At 48.8% G+C, this 14339-nt stretch overlaps 1 pseudogene across 1 annotated transcript in view; it reads left to right on the forward strand.

Moving 5' to 3' along the window:
- LOC109910219 (catenin alpha-1-like) overlaps positions 1-14339 on the forward strand; it is a 248566-nt pseudogene that overhangs the window by 145690 nt on the left and 88537 nt on the right. Inside the window, exon 10 of the transcript XR_004204173.1 lies at positions 1390-1596. The product of XR_004204173.1 is annotated as a catenin alpha-1-like (transcript). The remainder of the gene's footprint in view (positions 1-1389; positions 1597-14339) is intronic.

A 14339-nucleotide genomic window follows, 5' to 3' on the forward strand; every position in this document is an offset into this window, starting at 1 on the left:
TCCCTCTCCATTCCCCCCTCAATATCCCTCTCCATTCCCCCCCCTCAATCTCCCTCCCCATTCCCCCCCTCAATCCCTCTCCCCATTCCCCCCTTAATCTCCCTCTCCATTCTCCCCCCCCTCAATATCCCTCTCCATTCCCCCCCTCAATATCCCTCTCCATTCCCCCCCTCAATCTCCCTCTCCATTCCCCCCCTCAATCTCCCTCTCCATTCTTCCCCCCCTCAATCTCCCTCTCCATTCTCCCCCCCTCAATCTCCCTCTCCATTCTCCCCCCCCTCAATCTCCCTCTCCATTCTCCCCCCCTCAATCCCCTTCTCCATTCACCCCCCCTCAATCTCCCTCCCCATTCCCCCCCCTCAATCTACCCCCCCTCCAATCTCCCTCTCCAATCCCCCCCCCTCAATTCTCCCTCCCCTCAATTCTCCCTCTCCAATCCCCCCCCTCAATCTCCCTCCCCATTCTCCCCCCTCAATCTCCCTCTCCATTCTCCCCCCCCCTCAATCTCCCTCCCCATCCCCCCCCTTTCAATCTCCCTCTCCATTCCCCCCCTCAATCTCCCTCTCCATTCCCCCCTCAATCTCCCTCCCCATTCCCCCCCTCAATCTCCCCTCTCCATTCCCCCCCCTCAATCTCCCTCTCCATTCCCCCCCTCAATCTCCCTCTCCATTCTCCCCCCCTCAATCTCCCTCTCCATTCTCCCCCCCCTCAATCTCCCTCTTCCAATCCCCCCCCTCAATCTCCCTCTCCAATCCCCCCCCCCCTCAATCTCCCTCTCCATTCTCCCCCCCTCAATCTCCCTCTCCATTCTCCCCCCCCCCCAATCTCCCCTCCCCATCCCCCCCCCTTTCAATCTCCCTCCCCACCCCCCCCCCCCCTTTCAATCTCCCTCCCCATTCCCCCCCCCCCCTTTCAATCTCCCTCCCCATTCCCCCCCCTTCAATCTCCCTCCCCATTACCCCCCCTCAATCTCCCTCTCCATTCTCCACCCCCCTCAATCTCCCTCCCCATTCCCCCCCTCAATCTACCCCCCCTCAATCTCCCTCTCCAATCCCCCCCCCTCAATCTCCCTCTCCATTCCCCCCCCCCTCAATATCCCTCTCCATTCTCCCCCCCCTCAATCTCCCTCTCCACCCCCCCCCCCTCAATCTCCCTCTCCATTCTCCCATTCCTCCTTTCAGAAGGTTTCCTTCCTCTATTTTTTTCTCTGTTCTCTTCCTCCCTCTGTTCTCCCAGTTCCATTCCTTCTCCAGAGACCTTCACACACAGGTTGGTTTTACAAAATATTTAGTTTCTCTGCCAGAGGCTTTTGTTTTCTCTAGTACAGCTAAAATAACTGTTCGGCTGTTTTGACCCTCTCTCTCGTTCGTTCTCCTTCTCTCTGTGTAGCTGCGTAAGGCGGTCATGGATCACGTCTCTGACTCGTTCCTGGAGACCAACGTTCCTCTGCTGGTTCTGATCGAAGCGGCGAAGAACGGAAACGAGAAGGAGGTGAAGGAATACGCCCAGGTGTTCCGCGAGCATGCCAACAAGCTCATCGAGGTACGTTACCTAAAGAAACACACACATCTCTTGGCCTTTTCTTATTCCGATACGGTAGGGTGATGTCTTTAGGAGATGTCAGGTGTTAGAGCTGGACCGGGGGGTGGGGACGTCTACGGAGGGGGGGGGGGGGGGGGGAGATATTACTCTACACAGAACAAAAATACATCTCAACATCTGGGAATACAGATATGATTCTGTTGCCCACATATACCTTCATTTAATTTTTAATTTTTAATTCAGAAAACCAGTCCGTATCTGGTGTGACCACAATTTGCCTCACATCTCCTTCACATAGAGTTGATCAGGATGTTGATTGTGGCCTGTGGAATGTTGTCCCACTCCTCTTCAATGGCCGTGCGACGTTTCTGGATGTTGGCGGGAACTGGAACACACGTCTATCCAGAGCATCCCAAACATGCTCATTGGGTGACATCTGGTGTTATAAGGAACTCGTATCGACTTGCCCTCCAAATCCCAACCTTAATTTCTCATTGATCTTGAAACATTTATTTTACAAACTGCTTTACACTGACGATACAATACAGTGACTATACAAAACATTAAGAACACCTGCTCTTTCCATGACATACGCTGACCAGGTGAATCCTATGATCCCATATTGATGTCATTTGTTAAATCCACTTCAACCAGTGTCGATGAAGGGGAGGAGACAGTTCAATAAATCCTCGTAAGGATCTCTACAGATCGGTGTCCCACCCACGGGACGGTTGAGCTAACGTAGGCTAATGTGATTAGCATGAGGTTGAGCTAATGTGCACTAACGTGATTAGCATGAGGTTGAGCTAATGTGCACTAACGTGATTAGCATGAGGTTGAGCTAATGTGCACTAACGTGATTAGCATGAGGTTGAGCTAATGTGCACTAACGTGATTAGCATGAGGTTGAGCTAACGTAGGCTAATGTGATTAGCATGAGGTTGAGCTAACGTAGGCTAATGTGATTAGCATGAGGTTGTAAGTAACAAGAACATTTCCCAGGACATTGACATATCTGATATTGGACAGAAAGCGTAAGTTCTTGTCCAATTTACAGTAGCTATCACAGCGAAAGAATACCATGCTATTGTTTGAGGAGAGTGCACAATTTTGAACATGAAAAGTTACTAATAAACCAATTAGGCACATTTGGCCAGTCTTGACAATTTTTTCAACAAAAATGCAATGGTTCATTGGATCAGCCTAAAACTTTGCACATACACTGCTGCCATCTAGTGGCCAAAATCTAAATTGTGCCTGGGCTGGAATAATACATTATGGTCTGTCTCTTGCATTTCAAAGATGGTACAAAAAAATAAATATATATATATTTTTTAAGTGATCTTTTACCAAATCTAATGTGTTTATATTCTCCAGGATTATTTTCACATTTCCACAAACTTCAAAGTGTCTCCTTTCAAATGGTATCAAGAATATGCATATCCTTGCTTCAGGTCCTGAGCTACAGGCAGTTAGATTTGGATGTCATTTTAGGTCCTGAGCTACAGACAGTTAGATTTGGGTGTCATTTTAGGTCCTAAGCTACAGACAGTTAGATTTGGGTGTCATTTTAGGTCCTAAGCTACAGACAGTTAAATTTGGGTGTCATTTTAGGTCCTGAGCTACAGTGTTAGATTTGGGTGTCATTTTAGGTGAACATTAGAAAAAAAGGGGTGGATCCGTAAGAGTGTTTTAACCCTTGAGACAATTGAGACATGGATTGTGTCTGTGTGCCATTCAGAGGGTGAATAGGAAAGACTAAATATTGAAGTGCCTTTGAACAGGGTCTGGTAGTAGGTGCCAGGCGCATGCCTTTGAACAGGGTCTGGTAGTAGGTGCCAGGCGCATGCCTTTGAACAGGGTAGTAGGTGCCAGGCGCATGCCTTTAAACAGGGTCTGGTAGTAGGTGCCAGGCGCACCGGCTTGTGTGAACTGACAGCGCTGCTGGGATTTTCACTCTCAACAGTTTTCCTGTGTGTATTAATGGTCCACCACCCAAAGGACATCCAGCCAACATGACACATCTGTGGGAAGAATTGCCATTAACATGGACCAGCATCCCTGTGGAACGCTTTCTACCCCTTGTGGAGTCCTTGCCCTGACGAATTGAGGTTGTTCTGAGGGCAACTGAAGGGGGGGGGGGGGGGGGGTTCAACTCAATATTGATAAGGTGTTCCCAATGTTTGATATTCTAAGTGTATGTTGAGAACAGAACAATGGAATTAGGCCAGTAGCTAGCACCCAGTCTCAGCAAATTCCTTGTGTGATTGTGCTCCTGGGTAGCCGTGCAGTGGAAAGCTGCAGTACGCGCGTGTTGTCATTCATTCTGTTTGTCAAAACTGACACTAGACACCAACTCTCCATCTAAACCAACACTGACTAAAGGCCTTGGCACATCGGATTCCATCTTTTTAAGATTATTAAATGTCACACCTGGCCAGATTGTGCGATTTAGCTTCAGTTCTGTCATCACATTCTGGGATTGGCCTGAGGGGCTACGTCAGCCGGTGTAGGCTACTTCCGCTGTAACGGTGTATCTGATCGCGTGTCGGCACCGGCTGTTCAACACCAACTGGATCTGATCGCGTGTCGGCACCGGCTGTTCAACACCAACTGGATCTGATCGTGTGTCGGCACCGGCTGTTCAACACCAACTGGATCTGATCGTGTGTCGGCACCGGCTGTTCAACACCAACTGGATCTGATCGTGTGTCGGCACCGGCTGTTCAACACCAACTGGATCTGATCGTGTGTCGGCACCAACTGGATCTGATCGCGTGTCGGCACCGGCTGTTCAACACCAACTGGATCTGATCGTGTGTCGGCACCAACTGGATCTGATCGCGTGTCGGCACCGGCTGTTCAACACCAACTGGATCTGATCGTGTGTCGGCACCAACTGGATCTGATCGTGTGTCGGCACCAACTGGATCTGATCGTGTGTCGGCACCAACTGGATCTGATCGTGTGTCGGCACCAACTGGATCTGATCGCGTGTCGGCACCGGCTGTTCAACACCAACTGGATCTGATCGTGTGTCGGCACCAACTGGATCTGATCGTGTGTCGGCACCAACTGGATCTGATCGTGTGTCGGCACCGGCTGTTCAACACGAACTGGATCTGATCGTGTGTCGGCACCGGCTGTTCAACACGAACTGGATCTGATCTTGTGTCGGCACCAACTGGATCTGATCGTGTGTCGGCACCAACTGGATCTGATCGCGTGTCGGCACCGGCAGTTAAAGCCTCACTCTATGCTTATGCGCGAGTGAAGTGAGTTAGGAAAAGCTGAAAGTATGCAATCGTGGAAATAGTTTCCTCATACAAACTTTTGTCCAAACTCTGAAACAAATAGGCTTCCCCAAAATAACATTGTCGCTGTAGAACGTTTATTTTTCATCAGGTAGATTGACTGCGAATGTCATGTGAACAAGACTAATGAAACTCTTCTTCTGGCACAGCATGTAAAACATTTAAATATAACTATTATATTAATCTGACTATTCACAATCGTATTATTGTGTGCTCAGTGCAGTCTTTCTAATTGTTCAGTCTCCGGGATCGGCTCTGCCACAACGGCTCAACGTTTCTGCCACTACTATAACTTTGTCAGAACCTACAACCGTACGTAGAGGTAGTTTAATGTCAGACCTAGACCCTGTCACACTGAACGACCCAAGACGTCCCACAATCGTTTACAACCTAAGAATTTGCCCCCCCCCCCCCCCCCCCCGGGACGGCAGAATTGTAGCATAAGATGGCTGACATCATCGTCTGCGATGACTTTAATTCAACCGACTTGAGCTTTATGAAAGACGCCGGAGCAGAAGGCGGATGTGGTTCCACATGTCACCCTATTCCCTATGTAGTGAACTACGTTGGACCAGTGCCTGTAAGGCTAGTGCACTATACAGGGTGCCATTTGTGCCCTAGCCATGGTGTTGTGATTTTTGAGCCGTCAGACAGAAAGACAAAGACTCTGTATGGCTGGTCACAGCTGTGGAGCCCACTTTAAGCCTGGCCCAGAGTAGCCAAACCTCCCCCTGCTTGACAAGGTTAAGTGATTCCTCTGGGGACGGGGATTCATTGTCTAAACAGTTGGATCTCCATCCACCTACTACTTATTGACAGACCGAGACAGCGTAACACAGGGAGGGAACGAGAGCACTTCTCCCCTGCTGTGTTGTGTTCTGACTGCCACAGTGGTTTTCAGACTGATACGAAAAGGGACGCTTTTGTCAAATAAATGTATTTCACTCTTTCTCTCCCTCATCCCCTCCCTTTCTTGTGTTCCCTCTCTCATCCCCTCCCTTTCTTGTGTTCCCTCATCAGCCCTTCCTCTCACTCCATCTCTCAAGCGTTCTCGCTCATTCTGTCAAGTCAATTCTAAAGGGGCTTTTATTGGCATGGGAGACATATGTTTATGTTGCCAAAGGAAGTGACATCAACAGTGAGATGTAACAAACATCTGAAAACAAGAAGAAGAAGAAAGGAAACACATTGCACTCAAAGAAAGGATAAGACAGTTCTAGTGTTTTATGATGATCTGTGCACAACGCCATCCAACTTTCCCTAATAGCATGATGGTCATGTTTTGAGCAACATTAGCAGTCTTCATCAGTTGACTTCTGTTCCCCCAGTGAATGAACTTTAACTGTGTCAGAGTGTCATGCGCTGACATTTTAAAATGACCTCTCACTTGTCCCTATGGATGGCCCATGACCGAACCCTTGCCATTTGACTCTGTGGATGGTGCAGACGGGTTGAGTGGGGGCCATAGGGGACAGGGAGCCGGAGCAGGCCAGAGGGCTATCATGTGGAACAGGGAGCCGGAGCAGGCCAGAGGGCTATCATGTGGAACAGGGACCCGGAGCAGGCCAGAGGGCGATCATGTGGGACAGGGACCCGGAGCAGGCCAGAGGGCGATCATGTGGGACAGGGACCCGGAGCAGGCCAGATGGCTATCTTGTGGGACATGGAGCCGGAGCAGGCCAGTAACCGGAAGGTTGCAAGTTCAAACCCCCGAGCTGACAAGGTACAAATCTGTCATTCTGCCCCTGAACAGGCAGTTAACCCACTGTTCCTAGACCGTCATTGAAAATAAGAATTTGTTCGTAACGGACTTCCCTAGTTAAATAAAGGTTAAATAAAGGTTAAATAAAATAGTCCTACACAGGCTATTCTCCCTCTTTCACCATTCCATGTTCTACTCATTCTAATCCATATTAGGGTGTATATGCACCAGATGACCGTACCTCAGTGCTCGCTCCCTCCCCCCGCTCGCACGCTCTCTAATCATTCAGAGTTGAAGCGTCAGAGGACTCCTAGTCGTGTCATCCCCTAATGCCACTGCTGACAGTGTGGGCCCCCAGGATCCCAAGTCCTAATGGCCCTTTCCTCTGATTCTTCATGAGCTTCCACCAATTTCCTCAGGCCTGCTCCTGGCCTGCATGGTAACTCTCTGGCCTGTTCCGGCTCCCTGTCCCACATGATAGCCCTCTGGCCTGCTCCGGCTCCCTGTCCCCTATGGCCCCCACTCAACCCGTCTGCACCATCCACAGAGTCTGACAGCGCTTGAGAGGATCTGCAGAGAAAAATGGGAGAAACTCCACAAATACAGGTGTGCCAAGTTTGTAGCGTCAAACCCAAGAAGACTCGAGGCTGTAATCACTGCCGAAGGTGCTTCAACAAAGTACAGAGTAAAGGGTCTGAATATTTATGTAAATGTTATTTCAGTTTTTTGTTTATAATACATTCGCAAAAATATGTGAACTGTTTTTGGTTTGTCACTATGGGCTATTATGTGTAGATTGAGAGAGAAAAAAATATGTGAATCCATTTTAGAATGGTTGTCCTCTTTTCCTGTGCGTGTTTGAGGTGTGAAATAGAATAGATATTTTTTTGCGTATCCCAACACCCACTGAGACGCCCTCAGAGAGCGCGATCAGGGTCAGCCATTATTGACTGGCGAGCGCGAAGCAATCAGGGTTAAGTGCCTCGCTCCAGGACAGATCGACAGATTTTTTTTTTCTCACCTTGTCGGCTCGGTGATTTGAACTTCCACTGTTTGGGTTACTGTCCCAACGCTCCGACCGCTAGGTGTGTGTGTTCACTGTGTTGGGTATCCGAGACTGTCGGCATCACAACGGCAGAGAGATTGGCCATCACAGTCATACACCCCTTCCCCAATACACTTGTAAATATTGGACTTTTTGACTTCCTGTGTTTCTAAATGTTTGTTCTGTTCTACTGAGGCATTTACTTTGTTCCTATTGTAGCATGAACCTGTAAGGAAGCATTTCATTGGACGATATTACCATGTGCATTCCTGTAAGGAAGCATTTCATTGGACGATATTACCATGTGCATTCCTGTAAGGAAGCATTTCATTGGACGATATTACCATGTGCATTCCTGTAAGGAAGCATTTCATTGGACGATATTACCATGTGCATTCCTGTAAGGAAGCATTTCATTGGACGAAATTACCATGTGCATTCCTGTAAGGAAGCATTTCATTGGACGATATTACCATGTGCATTCCTGTAAGGAAGCATTTCATTGGACGATATTACCATGTGCATTCCTGTAAGGAAGCATTTCATTGGACGATATTACCATGTGCATTCCTGTAAGGAAGCATTTCATTGGACGATATTACCATGTGCATTCCTGTAAGGAAGCATTTCATTGGACGATATTACCATGTGCATTCCTGTAAGGAAGCATTTCATTGGACGATATTACCATGTGCATTCCTGTAAGGAAGCATTTCATTGGACGATATTACCATGTGCATTCCTGTAAGGAAGCATTTCATTGGACGATATTACCATGTGCATTCCTGTAAGGAAGCATTTCATTGGACGAAATTACCATGTGCATTCCTGTAAGGAAGCATTTCATTGGACGATATTACCATGTGCATTCCTGTAAGGAAGCATTTCATTGGACGATATTACCATGTGCATTCCTGTAAGGAAGCATTTCATTGGACGATATTACCATGTGCATTCCTGTAAGGAAGCATTTCATTGGACGATATTACCATGTGCATTCCTGTAAGGAAGCATTTCATTGGACGATATTACCATGTGCATTCCTGTAAGGAAGCATTTCATTGGACGATATTACCATGTGCATTCCTGTAAGGAAGCATTTCATTGGACGATATTACCATGTGCATTCCTGTAAGGAAGCATTTCATTGGACGATATTACCATGTGCATTCCTGTAAGGAAGCATTTCATTGGACGATATTACCATGTGCATTCCTGTAAGGAAGCATTTCATTGGACGATATTACCATGTGCATTCCTGTAAGGAAGCATTTCATTGGACGATATTACCATGTGCATTCCTGTAAGGAAGCATTTCATTGGACGATATTACCATGTGCATTCCTGTAAGGAAGCATTTCATTGGACGATATTACCATGTGCATTCCTGTAAGGAAGCATTTCATTGGACGATATTACCATGTGCATTCCGTACATAAAACAAATATAATCTTTAGGGGAGGGACTTAGGACCTCCTCCAATCCGGTTGAGGAGACTTGAGATATATATATATATATCTCCCTCTCTCTCAAGTCTCCTCAACCGGATTGGAGGAGGTCATAAGTCCCTCCCCTAAAGCGTATATATATATATATATATCAAGTCTCCTCAACCGGATTGGAGGAGGTCCTAAGTCCCTCCCCTAAAGCGTATATATATATATATATATATATCAAATCAACAACTCTGAATACAGAGCTTCCATCCAGCGGCCATCGGCCCCGCTGTATCCAGTGGTAACAAATGGTATAATCTATGTACGTGACAAGCTATAGCACATTTATACACCGCCACACAGATGGAGGGTTAACTGACGTATGTGGGCTGTACCCCAAATGTCGTGCAGGGAAAAGAGACTCCGCCTTAGACTTGTCATCTGGACTGGTCAGAAGGGGAAGGGAGTGAGGGTCACTGTAGAGTGCACCTGATGGGGTACGGGTGCATGCCAGCAGATGGACTAGCATGCCAGCAGATGGACTAGCATGCCAGCAGATGGACTAGCATGCCAGCAGATGGACTAGCATGCCAGCAGATGGACTAGCATGCCAGCAGATGGACTAGCATGCCAGCAGATGGACTAGCGTGCTAGCAGATGGACTAGCATGCCAGCAGATGGACTAGCATGCCAGCAGATGGACTTCAAGTCATTATACTAACGCTAGTTAGTTGCTAACTTCAAACTGCTCACAGAGACCATAAAAATGGTATTCACTAGTTCATCTGCCGTAGTCGGACCCCCCCCCTGCACCACGGTACCGTAGTCTCCCCCCTGCACCACGGTACCGTAGTATCCCCCCGCACCACGGTACCGTAGTCTCCCCCCGCACCACGGTACCGTTGTCTCCCCCCGCACCACGGTACCGTAGTCTCCCCCGCACCACGGTACCGTTGTCTCCCCCGCACCACGGTACCGTAGTCTCCCCCCTGCACCACGTACCGTAGTCTCCCCCCTGCACCACGGTAACGTAGTCCCCCCCCTGCACCACGGTACCGTAGTCCCCCCCTGCACCACGGTACCGTAGTCCCCCCCTGCACCACGGTACCGTAGTCCCCCCCTGCAACCACGGTACCGTAGTCTCCCCCCTGCACCACGGTACCGTAGTCTCCCCCTGCACCACGGTACCGTAGTCTCCCCCTGCACCACGGTACCGTAGTCTCCCCCCTGCACCACGGTACCGTAGTCTCCCCCCTGCACCACGGTACCGTAGTCTCCCCCCTGCACCACGGTACCGTAGTCTCCCCCCTGCACCACGGTACCGTAGTCTCCCCCCTGTACCACGGTACCGTAGTCTGCCCCATACACCACGGTACCGTAGTCTCCCCCTGCACCACGGTACCGTAGTCTCCCCCCTGCACTACGGTACCGTAGTCTCCCCCCTGCACTACAGTGTGCAGCTAGACTGCCCACTACCTCAATAGGCCAGGCAGGAACACAGTGTAGGTGTTACTGCACTAGTCAGCATTAAAGCCACCCAGCCAGACGACCAGTCACCCCGGGCAACCAGACGGTAGCATTCTCACTAACCGGTAACCATAGAGATAATGTTCTATTTAATGACACGTCACCACTCGCTGTGTAGAATGACTCATTTTAGTGTTGTGTGACTATAGAGAATATGCTGAGTTATATGACTATAGAGAACCTCTGCTCTGCGTGTGTGTGTGTGTGTGTGTGTGTGTGTGTGTGTGTGTATAGCAAGCAGTACTGTTGCATATGGATTAAATATTAAAAGCTGACACCAATACCGTAAGTTTTAATTCTGGCCCACGCGACATTGTCAGTGTTTTCTGAATCAGTCCTAAACCTGTAGCAGGTGCTCTTGTCCCCCCCCTCTGCTCTGCTCTTGTCTCCCCCCTCTGCTCTGCTCTTGTCCCCCCCCCCCCTCTCTGCTCTGCTCTTGTCCCCCCCCCCCCCCCCCCCTCTGCTCTGCTCTTGTCCCCCCCCCCCCCCCCCTCTGCTCTGCTCTTGTCCCCCCCCCCCCCCTCTGCTCTGCTCTTGTCCCCCCTCCCCCCTCTGCTCTGCTCTTGTCCCCCCCCCCCCCCCCTCTGCTCTGCTCTTGTCCCCCCCTCCCCACTCTGCTCTGCTCTTGTCCCCCCCCCCCCTCTGCTCTGCTCTTGTCCCCCCCCCCCTCTGCTCTTGTCCCCCCCCCCCCTCTGCTCTGCTCTTCTCTGATCCACTTTATCTTACTTATTGATAAAGGGTTGACTGTTATTTACACCCCGTATTGATTAATCCATTCCCTGGGTGTTGTTATTTAGCAATTGGGAAGGTAACCTAACTTAACGACACATTCTTTAGAGGGAGAGGGATAGAGGGAGAGGGATAGAGGGAGAGGGATAGAGGGATAGAGGGAGAGGGAGAGAGGGAGAGAGGGGGAGAGGGATAGAGGGATAGAGGGATAGAGGGAGAGGGAGAGAGGGAGAGAGGGAGAGAGGGAGAGAGGGAGAGGGATAGAGGGAGAGGGATAGAGGGAGAGGGATAGAGGGAGAGGGAGAGGGAGATAGAGATAGGGATAGAGGGAGAGGGATAGAGGGAGAGGGATAGAGGGAGAGGGATAGGGGGAGAGGGATAGGGGGAGAGAGACTCCTTCTTTTATTCTCTTTTTACAAATGGATTTAATCTTAACCTGAAGTGAATTTAGAATGACAGAATATATCAACACCGGAATGTTTAGTGGAATAGAATTGATACAATTGTAAACCTGTTAGAACGTTGGTCCATGAAATGGTTAGATGGTTCTGTCACTATGGTTCTGTCACTATGGTTCTGTCACTATGGTTCTGTCACTATGGTTCTGTCACTGGTTCTGTCACTGGTTCTGTCACTATGGTTCTGTCACTATGGTTCTGTCACTATGGTTCTGTCACTATGGTTCTGTCACTATGGTTCTGTCACTGTCTCCATAACTGTGGCAGCTTGTTTTGAAATTAGAAGTGGCGTTTCTGGAACCCAATTTATGGAATAGAATCATTTCTACTTCAGCAATATAACTGCTGATGCCCGTTCCTCCATTACCCCCCCCCCCCCCCCCCCCCCCCCACCCTCCTCAACCATGTGTTAATTTAAACCAATGGATTTTACACTGAATCAACAGCAGGGGCCCATATGGCCATAAAACCTGATGATATACGTGCATTCAGAAAGTATTCAGACTCTTTTTTTTCTTACGTTGCTGCCTTATTCTAAAATGGATTTAAATTCAATCTAGACCGAGTGCTCCATAATAGCAAAGCAAAACATTTCATTAACATTTTTATTAAAACAAATACCTTATTTACATTAAGTATTCAGACTCTTTGCTATGAGACTCTAAATTGAGCCTGGATGCATCCTGTTTCCATTGATCGTCCTTGAGAGTCCAACCTGTGGTAAAATTCAATTGATTGGACATGATTTGGAAAGGCACACACCTGTCTATATAAGGTCCCACCGTTGTCAGGGCATCTCAGAGCAAAAACCGAAGCCGTGAGGTTGAAGGAATTGTCCGTAGATCGTCAGAGACAGGATTGTGTTGAGGCACAAACTGAGAAATCGGGCGAGAAGGGCCTTGGTCTTCGAGGTGACAAAGAACCCAATAGTCACTCTAACAGAGCTCCAGAGTTCCTCTCTGGAGATGGGAGAATGCAGCACTCCACCAATCACGCCTTTATGGTAGGGAGGTGACCAAGAACCCGATGATCACTCTGACAGAGTTCCTATGTGGAGATGGGAGAACCTTCCAGAAGGACAACCATCTCTGCAGCACTCCACCAATCAGGCCTTTATGGTAGAGTGGCCAGATGGAAACCACTCCTCAGTAAAAGGCACATGACAGCCTGCTTGGAGTTTGCCAAAAGGCACTTAAAGACTCTGACCATGAGAAACAAGATTATCTGGCCTGAATGCCAAGCGTCACGTCTGGAGGAAACCTGGCACCATCCCTACGGTGAAGCACGGTGGTGGCCGGGAGAGGGATCGAGGGAAAGATGAGCGGAGCAAAGTACAGAGAGATCCATGATGAAAAACCTGCTCCAGAGCACTCAGGACCTCAGACTGGGGTGAAGGTTCACCTTCCAACAGGACAATGACCCTAAGCACACAGCCAAGACAAAGCAGGAGTGGCTTTGGGACAAGTCTCTGAATGTCCTTGAGTGGCCCAGCCAGAGCCTGGACTTGAACCCGATTGAACATCTCTGGAGAGACCTGAAAATAGCTGTGCAGCGACGCTCCCCATCCAACCTGACAGAGCTTGAGAGGATCTCCAGAGAAGAATGGGAGAAACTCCCCAAATACAGGTGTGCCAAGCTTGCAGCATCAATACCCAAGAAGACTCGAGGCTGTAATCGGCTGCCAAAGGTGCTTCAACAGAGTACTGAGTAAAGGGTCTGAATACTGATGGACGTGTGATTTCAGTTTGTTTTTATGTATTTCCAAATGTTTCAAAGAACTCTGTTTTTGCTTTGGCCGTTATGGAGATCAGTAACACAGAGAGAGAGACTAACACAGAGAGAGAGAGAGAGAGAACACTAACACAGAGAGAGAGAGAGAGAGATACACAGAGAGAGAGAGACAGAGACTAACACAGAAGAGAGAGAGAGAGAGAGAGCTAAACACAGAGAGAGAAGAGACTACAGAGAGAGAGGGAGAGAGCTAAACAACAGAGAGAGAGAGAGAAGAGAGAGACTAACACAGAGAAGAGAGGAGAGATAACACAGAGAGAGAGAGAGAGACTAACACAGAGAGAGAGAGAGAGACTAACACAGAGAGAGAGAGAGAGACTAACACACAGAGAGAGAGAGAGAGAGAGACTGAACACACAGAGAGAGAGAGAGAGAGACTAACACAGAGAGAGAGAGAAGGAGACTAACACAGAGAGAGAGAGAGAGACTAACCACACAGAGAGAGAGAGAGACTAACACACAGAGAGAGAGAGAGAGACTAACACAACAGAGAGAGAGAGAGAGACTAACACACAGAGAGAGAGAGAGAGACTAACACACAGAGAGAGAGAGAGAGACTAAAAGCAGAGAGAGAAGAGAGAGACTAACACAGAGAGAGAGAGAGAGAGACTAACACAGAGAGGAGAGAGACTACACAGAGAGAGAGAGACTAACACAGAGAGAGAGAGAGACTAACACCGAGAGAGAGAGAGAGACTAACACAGAGAGAGAGAGAGAGACTAACACAGAGAGAGATAGACTAACACAGAGAGAGAGAGAGAGTGTGTGGAGATCAGGGGGAAAACACAGTTTAAT

This window comes from Oncorhynchus kisutch, linkage group LG19 (assembly GCF_002021735.2).
Source record: "Oncorhynchus kisutch isolate 150728-3 linkage group LG19, Okis_V2, whole genome shotgun sequence".
NCBI lineage: Eukaryota > Metazoa > Chordata > Actinopteri > Salmoniformes > Salmonidae > Oncorhynchus > Oncorhynchus kisutch.